We start from the raw sequence: 8,550 nt of genomic DNA, 5'->3' as shown, positions 1-8,550 counted from the left end.
CATCCCGAGGTGTTTCCATCTCCATCCCTGCCCTCCACCCCACTGATTCCTTTTAGGGTTTCCTGGTTTGCATCCTGAACAAGGAGCCATCCCTGCTTTTCCCAAAGTTTAGGTGGGTGTTTGAGGGACCCAAGGAAGAGCAGATGGGGGATCCAGGGATGGGAAGACGGGGGATCCAGGGATGGGAAATTGGGGAATTCAGGGAAGATGAGGGATTCAGGGCAGGGAAGATGAGGGATTCAGGAAAGGGAAGATGGGGGATCCAGGGAGGGGAAGATGAGGGATTCACGGATGGGAAATTGGGGAATTCAGGGAAGATGGGGGATTCACGGAAGGGAAGATGGGGGATCCAGGGAGGGGAAGACGGGGTTTCAGGGAAGGGAAAATGGGGGATTCAGGGATGGGAAGATGAGGGATTCAGGGATGGGAAGACGGGGGATTCAGGGATGGGAAGATGGGGTGATCCAGGGAGGGGGAATTGGGGAATTCAGGGAAGGGAAGATGAGGGATTCAGGGATGGGAAGACGGGGGATTCAGGGATGGGAAGATGGGGTGATCCAGGGAGGGGGAATTGGGGAATTCAGGGAAGGGAAGATGAGGGATTCAGGGATGGGAAGACGGGGGATTCAGGGATGGGAGGATGGGGGATTCAGGGAAGAGCAGGGGCTGATCCCTTTATTTCACACTTCCTTTTCCCATGCCAAGGGCTTTATCCCGAGTTTGCCGATTATCAGGAGCCAATCCCAGGGAACATCCATGGGCTTCTCCCGTGGAGCCGAGGCACCGCTGAGCTCTGCTCCTTGACAGCTCAGCCTGGATTAAGGAGCCGTTAATCCCGAGGGGGGGATTTGCGAGGAGAGCTCCAGGACGTGATCCCTTGTAAACAGCTCATTAAGGACTTTACATCTCCCAGGATTTTTCCCTCTGGCTTTTCCCTCCCACACTCCCGGTTAATTACCTCTGTCCCAGGCGTTGTAAGAGGATCCTGAGGCCATCCCCACGATATTTTTAAGCCTCCCCAGCTGCCAGCCCATTTGAAGGTCTCATTTTAAGCCTGGTTTATCCTTGGCCTTCATAACTTTGCATAACCTGTGGCTGGAATTCCCTGCTGTTCCCACTGGGATAGGAGAGAGACACGGAGCTGCTCCCAGGGCTGGAGCCCCTCTGCTCTGGAGCCAGGATGGGAGAGCTGGGAATGTTCCCCTGGAGAAGGGAAGGACACAGGGAGAGCTCCGAGCCCCTTGCAGGGCCCAAAGGGGCTCCAGGAGAGCTGCAGAGGGACTGGGGACAAGGCCTGGAGGGACAGGAGCCAGGGCCAGAGCAGCTGGGGCTGCCCCTGGATCCCTGGCAGTGCCCAAGGCCAGGTGGGGGCAACCTGGGATAGGGGGAGGTGTCCCATTTTCTGATCCGTGGTTGGAACCAGTTGGCTTTTAACCTTCCCACCCAAACCATTCCGTGATTCCAGGACAAAATGGAGAATCCAGCAATTTTCACTCACATCCTGCATCCCTCTGGTGTCACAGCAGGGCTGGGAATTTTGTCCTTGCCCTGCTGAAGCTGCCTGGACTTTTCCATCCCTGCATTTTCCTCTCCTGGAAGGAGCTTCTGAGTTTTTCTAGGCAGAGGCAGGCTGCCTGCAGTGGGAATAATGTGTTTTATGGAATTTAACTGCCTTTTCATAAACACTCCCCGGGATCCAGGAGCTCCCAGCAGAGCCTCATTCCCAAAATCTGCTAAAACAACATCGAGGGCAAAAGAGAGCAGGAAACAGTCGGGGGAAATGGGATAAATGCCGTGAAAGTTTCTTTTCCTCCTGTTTTAATGAGGAATAGGTGGGGATATTGCCCGGCTCCAACCGCTTCCCATTCCACCTCTCCGTTTTTCCCCCCACTAGGATTTCCTTCCATGGGATTCTGGGGAATTCCTGCCATGCTAAGCGCTCTCCTGGTATGGAAAAGAGGAATCCCGGGGGATTTTTGTTTGCAAACATTCCTGGGCTGTTGGAATAATGTTCCAGTGATGGATTTCTGCTGGGCGTGGAAAACGCCTGGCGCAGCAGCAATTCCGTGTGCGATCCCGTGTGTTTCTCCGTGCTTTGGACTATTCCAACACGAGCTGAAAGGATGATGTTTTTTCAGGAATATCCTATGGAATAACCAGGCCTTTACCGGGAAATTTAACGGCTTTGCCTGGAATAAGGAAAGCCAACATGATCCCATCCGGGATGCGGGAAGAGCAGCTTCAAATTGGGAATAGAGACAGCTGGATGCACTTTTATCCGGAAGAACGAGGCTGGGAAGGAATTCCAGGTCCTGGTCTGTCCCAGGACAGGGTGACTCTGCAGTGCTTCCTTTCCATTTCCAGGGATATTTTCCAGCTGTTTGTGTGATGGGACCCAAGAGCTGAGTTGTGGGATGAACCATTCCCAGCATAGGAAGGGCCATGGGGGAATGGGATCCGCCAGAACCTGCAGCCCTCGGAATATGGAGATATCCCAAATCCCAGTGAGAAAGGCAGAGCTCTGTCACCTAATTTAGCATCAATTCCCATTCTGGGCTTGATTCCCCGAGAAAATTCCGACTTCAGCAGGTCTTGGATTGGCCCGTTTGGGAATCACCAGGAAAACCACATCCAGTTAGAGCTGGAAAAAACCCATGGATGAATCAAATCAACCTCGGGGTGGAGCTGGGATGGCTCCAAGGCACTCCAAGATGCACCGGTGGAGGTTCTGGAAGATCATTCCCCACCTCCCATCTCTCCCTGGCGGTGGAAGAAGTTGAGCCGGAATATTCCTAATCCCAGGAACAAAAGTGGGTCCTGATGCACCTGGATGGCCCCGATTGGATCTCCTTTCCTTTCTCCTCTGCTTTTCCAAGGGATGAGGGAAAAATCCCTACTCTGGGCTCATTCCAGGCCTCTCTGCTCCTGCAGGAAGCAGAGCCCTAATTTCATGAATCGTTATCCCAGTCTGGAATGCTGTTCCGTGAGAAAACCTGGATCCCATGGATCCCGGGGAACCTGGGCCAGTGGCAGCCCCCCTGGGTGTACTGGTACCAGTCCCTGCCCCACTGGGCCCAGCCCCTCGGCTTGTGGAGCTTGGCATGTGGAATTCAGAGTTGTCCCAGTCCGGAATGCTGTTCCATGAGAAAACCTGGATCCCATGGATGAAAACTTCCCAGGGAACCTGGACCTGCCTGGTACCAGTCCCTGCCGCACTGCACCATGACTTGGGTGGTCAGGAACTGGAAAATCCTGGAATAACCTCGGGATTGGTTCATTGTCCTCGGCAGCCTCTCCACGGAAAACTCCTTCCCATGAGGTCACCTTGATTCCCGAGCCCAGCTCGGCTTCAGGATCACCAGATCCTTGGGATCAGATGACAGGAATTGCTCCCACTGCATCCCAAACTCTGCCTCTCATCGGAGAAAAGCGTCTGGAATGCTCGGTCCTTGAGTTCCACAGGGATGGGATTCCACGGCAGGGATACAATAAACCTGGAAAGATTTTGGCAGCTCCGCAGCTCCTGCCAGAAATCCCTGCTCCGACTGCTTTTGGGATGGCTGCCTCGGGACAATCCTAATCAAACCCAGCTGGCCCCGACTATATTTAGGGATCTTTATTTGGGGATTGGTGCTTTTTGGGGTTTTTTTCCTTCTGTTTCATCCCTACGGCCGTAAGGAATTTCCAGCCAAGGGTTTGGATCAGGTAATGGGAACAAGGGCTGGATAAAGGGCTAGAAACCCAATGGAAGGGCCTGAAATCCCAAAAAACTGACCAGAGGCTGTGGGGATTTATTTGTTATAGGGTTGAGACCGGAAAGGAAAGCCCCAGATTTTCACAGCTGTGGGATTAGTTCTGATTCCCAGTGGGAATTTTAGCATCCTGAGCAACCATCCAATCCCAAGGCAGGAATAATGACATCCCTGCTTCTTCTGACAGCAGCTTACGTAAACTCGGCTTAAAGCTTCCCAGCAGGCCCAAGTTTTCCATCGGACAGATTCCAGCACCCGGGATTCATCCGAACATGGAGTTTTTCCAGACATTTCGGCAGGAAGATGAAGTGCAGGTTAAGCTCTTCTCATGACCACGGGGAACAGAGTTTCGTGTGCCCTGAAGCATGGAGAGGGAGTTTTTATAAGGATAGGCAGTGATGGGATAAGTGGGAATGGCTTTAAACTGAAGGAGAGCGGGTTTCGATGGATTTTGGGAAGGAATTCCTTGCTCCGAGGGTGGTGAGGCCCCGGCACAGCTGCCCAGGGAAGCTCTGATGCTCTTTCCCAGCCATCCACACTCTGCCAATGACGGCGTTTTGGTTTCTTGGCAAAGCCGGAGGGGCGGGATTGGCAGATCCATTGGAAAAGAGCCCCAGGGATCATTGATGCCGGGCAAATCAACGAACCCCATCCATCTGGGAATAACAATGGATTGTGGGGATGCGGGGAGAGTCGTGGAGAGGTGTTCTCCGTGTGAAGGGAATCCATCGTTATCCCTGATGTCCTTGGGCCAGAGGAGAAGGTTTGAATTCTCCCTGGGGAGGTCAGGGATCCTCACCGGCTTCCCTGGGGAAAGATGCACATTAAGGAGAACGGACTCAGAGAATTCCAGCATGGCTTGGGTTGGAAAAGACCTTAAGGATCATCCAATTCCATCCCATTCCATGGGCAGGGACACCTCCCACTGTCCCAGGCTGCTCCAGCCTGGCCTTGGGCACTGCCAGGGATCCAGGGGCAGCCCCAGCTGCTCTGGCAATTCCAGCCCAGCCCCTCCCCACCCTCCCAGCCAGCAATTCCCAATTCCCAATCTCCCATCCAGCCCTGCCCTCTGGCACTGGGAAGCCATTCCCTGTGTCCTGTCCCTCCAGGCCTTGTCCCCAGTCCCTCTCCAGCTCTCCTGGAGCCCCTTTAGGCCCTGCAAGGGGCTCGGAGCTCTCCCTGTGTCCTTCCCTTCTCCAGGGGAACATTCCCAGCTCTCCCAGCCTTTCCTCACAGGAAAGCTGCTCCATCCCTCGGCTCACCCTGCTCAAACAGAGCTGGCTCATGACGAGCAGCTTTCCAGCTCCCATAAATCCTTGCCTTTCTTTTCCCAAGTGAAATTCCATGGATGTTAAAGGTGGATCAGCTGAGCCACCACACACCTCGTGCAGGCTTTAATCCCTGGCTACATATCCAAGTCTTATTCCAGCTCCTGGAGTCTGGATGGGGGAAATCTCTCCTGGAAGAAAGGGGAAAGAGAGGGTGAAAATATATTTAAAAAGGGGGAAAGGATGGATTTTGAGGGACAATGGGATTTTAATGGGATGTCAAGACTAAAATGCCGTATTTGGTGAAGGCCTTTTCAAAAAGATCCCGAGATCCTTCAGAAATGAGGGGATTAAAGGAATAACAGGAGAAGGAGGGAACTGAGGCAGAGAAAGAAAAGAAACCTGAAGTTCAGCCTGGGGCAAATGCCGGGTGTGAATTCCCGAGGGAACACGGGATCACATTCCCGGTTTTCAGGCTGAGCTGCGTCTGTCCCCGATGGATCCAGGGACACCTTTGGATGTTCCCTTTGACCCCTGATCCTGCTCCCAGAGCTCCGCTCTTTTCACACCTCCCAGGATTCTCCAGCCAAGCCAGGCGGAGCATTCCCAGGATTTCAGGAGCGCTGCCCTCAGTCCTTGATCCCAGGACATTCCTGGCATTCCTTTTTTTTTTGAGCTGGCGGCTCAGATTGGGTTACAGCCCCACAGGGAAGGGCGGGAGCGTCACAACCAGAGCCCAGATTCCACTCCAGGAAAAAGGCAGGGGAGTATTTTGGGAAGTGACACCGATGTTCCACCTGTGGCATCCCAAAAAAAGGCTCCGTGCTCCCTTTGGATCTCCCCTCTCCTTGTTAAAACACGGAAAGGGATCAACACCAAGGGAATTGAGGACATTTGCTCTTACGACATTCCTGCAGGGTTTTCCCCATTCCCTTTCCCACCTCTTCCCACTTATATTTCGGCTTCACTTTGATGTTTTATTCCTATGTTTTCCAAAGTTATAAAATTCCTTTTTCCCACCCCATGTCTAACTGTAATAATTGGAATCGGAATAACTGGAATAACTGGAATTGCGGTTCCTGCTGCGACCTCAAGGAAATCCCAGGATTCAAAGCACAATAAAAAATGATGGCAAGGTGCAAATTCCTGGGATCATCACTGCAAAGTGATCCAAGTTTCTGGATATGGCTGGAATTCAAATATCTCTGGTGACAAAAGCAGGAGGAGAAAAAAGAGGAGCAGGGCTGGATGCGGAGGTTTGGTGGGTTTTTAGTGCTCAAATCCAAGCAGGAATTGAGCTCCAGGCTGCCCCATCCCTGGAAATGTTCCAGGTTGGACACTGGGGGTTGGAGCAGCCTGGGATAGCGGGAGGTGTCCCTGCCACGGCAGGGCTGGGAATGGGATCATCCTCAAGGTCCCTTGAAACCATCCAGGTTGCTCCAAAGTCCATCCAGCATTTCCAGGGATGAGGAGACCACAACCTCTCCGGAGCCCCAGTTCCAGTGGCTCTGACATCCAGAGCCATCCCTGTCTCCCAACATTTCCAGGAGGACCTGGATAATTTTCCGAAGAGAATAAAAGTCCGGACTTGAAAGAAATAGGTTATCATGAAGTCTGCAAAAATAATTGTTAATTCATCCTTTTCATTATTTAATTCATCCTTTTAATTATTTAATTCATCTTTTTCCCTTCCCCAAAACCCCTGAAGGATCCCATTGATTTTTTTTTTCCAGGCTTTTGGAATTTTTTCCTGGCTTTGCAGCGGTGGAATGCCAAAAGCAGTTCCCTTCTGCTCCTTGTCCCGTGGTGCCTCCACATCCCAGGATCCATCAGAAGCTCATTTTCCATTCAATCCCTCCGTGGGGAGGAGCACGGAGAGGGAATCCTTGGACTTTGCTCCTTGGCGTCTTTAATGTTACATTTTCCATGGAAAAGGTAATTGGGAGTCTCATTTTTAATCCTCCTTTTGTTGTCCCAGTGAGGAGCCAATATGTGCTGTCCCGATGCCAAAAGTCGGGAGGGAAGGGATGGATTGTGGCAGACGATCTCCGATCCTGCTCCACACCCACGGCCGGGATAAAGCAGCGTTTTCCCCTCGGAGCTTTGGAAGAGGCCGATGCAGAGCAGCTGAAGAGCTGGGCCAAAGGCAGGAGCTGCCTCTTTTGGGAGCTGGAATTCCCATAGGGAGCAGGGAGAACGTTGGTCAAACACCCCATGGAATTCGGGAGCAGCAATTTTCCTCCTGGTGGAAATTCCCGGTTTTCCCTTCATTTCTGGGCCTCCCTGCAGCTCCTCAGGAGACCAAGCCCCTCTCATTGTCCCCCCTCATCCCTTTTTCCATGTGGATCCAACACCTTCCCTTCTCCCTTCCCTTCTTATCCTGTTTTAACCACTCCAGTGTTGGGGCATGGATGGAAAAACCAGGAAGATCTGGCAAAAAATTGGGAGAAAAATTGAGATTTCTTCTTAATTCCCCATCTGGTTTTCCTCCTTTTTATTTCTTTTCTCTTTAAATTATTTTCCTTTTATTTTTAGGGTATTTTGGATTCTTCTTCCAGAGTGATCTTGGAAATGCCAAAGCCTTTTGGAAAGCCTGGAGTTTCTGTTTTTAGCCGGGTGAGGAGCAGATGTGGTTTGGAGCTGGTTTTCCTCATCCAACATCTGTCAAGAACATCTGGGCTTGAAGAAGCCCAAAAAATCCTCATTTTCGGGTCGCAAATCTTCTAAAAACGCTTTTTTTATACCCTCTGGGGAAGGCCTCCAGCTGTGGCCATCTCCCAATTCCAAGGGCACAATTCCTTAGTGGGAAAAGTTGCACAACGACTTTGGGTTGGAATGGGAACGTCTCTGACGTGTCGAGCTCTGCTTTAAAGACGCCTGGAGAACTTCCAGGGATGTTTTGGAAGTGAGAATTGGAGTTCAAAATCCCAAATTAATTTGATTTTTTTAATTTTGAACAGAAATCCCCAAATATTCCAGAGGGGGAGAAGTCAAACACCCGGAAACTGATTCATTTTTGTCCCAAACAATTGGATTTTAATAGCCCACAACAATATTCCATGGAAATCAGCCACTTCTCCCATGTCTCCGTTTTCCTTGGGAAGAGGGGGTTCACATTCCCACTCCAGTCTCCTTTACCTGAGGGGGAATGAGGCAAAATGCAGTAAAAGGAGGAAAAAGTGGGAGATAATCTCATCCAGGTCCCTTTTCCATGCAATGTGGCTCCCGATATTTTGAGGTCCCTTCCAACCTGGGCTGTTCCCTGATTCCAGCGGACATCCCAGCATTCCATTCCATGCACCAGCCTGACTTACCATGGCAGCATTCCCAAATTTCAACGATCCAGATTTTGGCTGGAATGTGTTGTTTTTCTCTTCAATCCTCGTTTTCTGGTCCTTAAATCCGGTTGGTTTTGGGTCTGTTTTGGGGTTTTGTGGGAAATGTCTCGCTGAGTCCTGGGGAAACTTATCCTGCCCTGAGGAATTTCAGACAATTCCCAACTTCTCCTGTGGGATTCTGGAATAACTTCT

Source organism: Corvus brachyrhynchos, unplaced genomic scaffold (assembly GCF_000691975.1).
Source record: "Corvus brachyrhynchos isolate BGI_N302 unplaced genomic scaffold, ASM69197v1 scaffold18, whole genome shotgun sequence".
Lineage (NCBI taxonomy): Eukaryota > Metazoa > Chordata > Aves > Passeriformes > Corvidae > Corvus > Corvus brachyrhynchos.
This window is presented reverse-complemented; position numbering follows the sequence as displayed.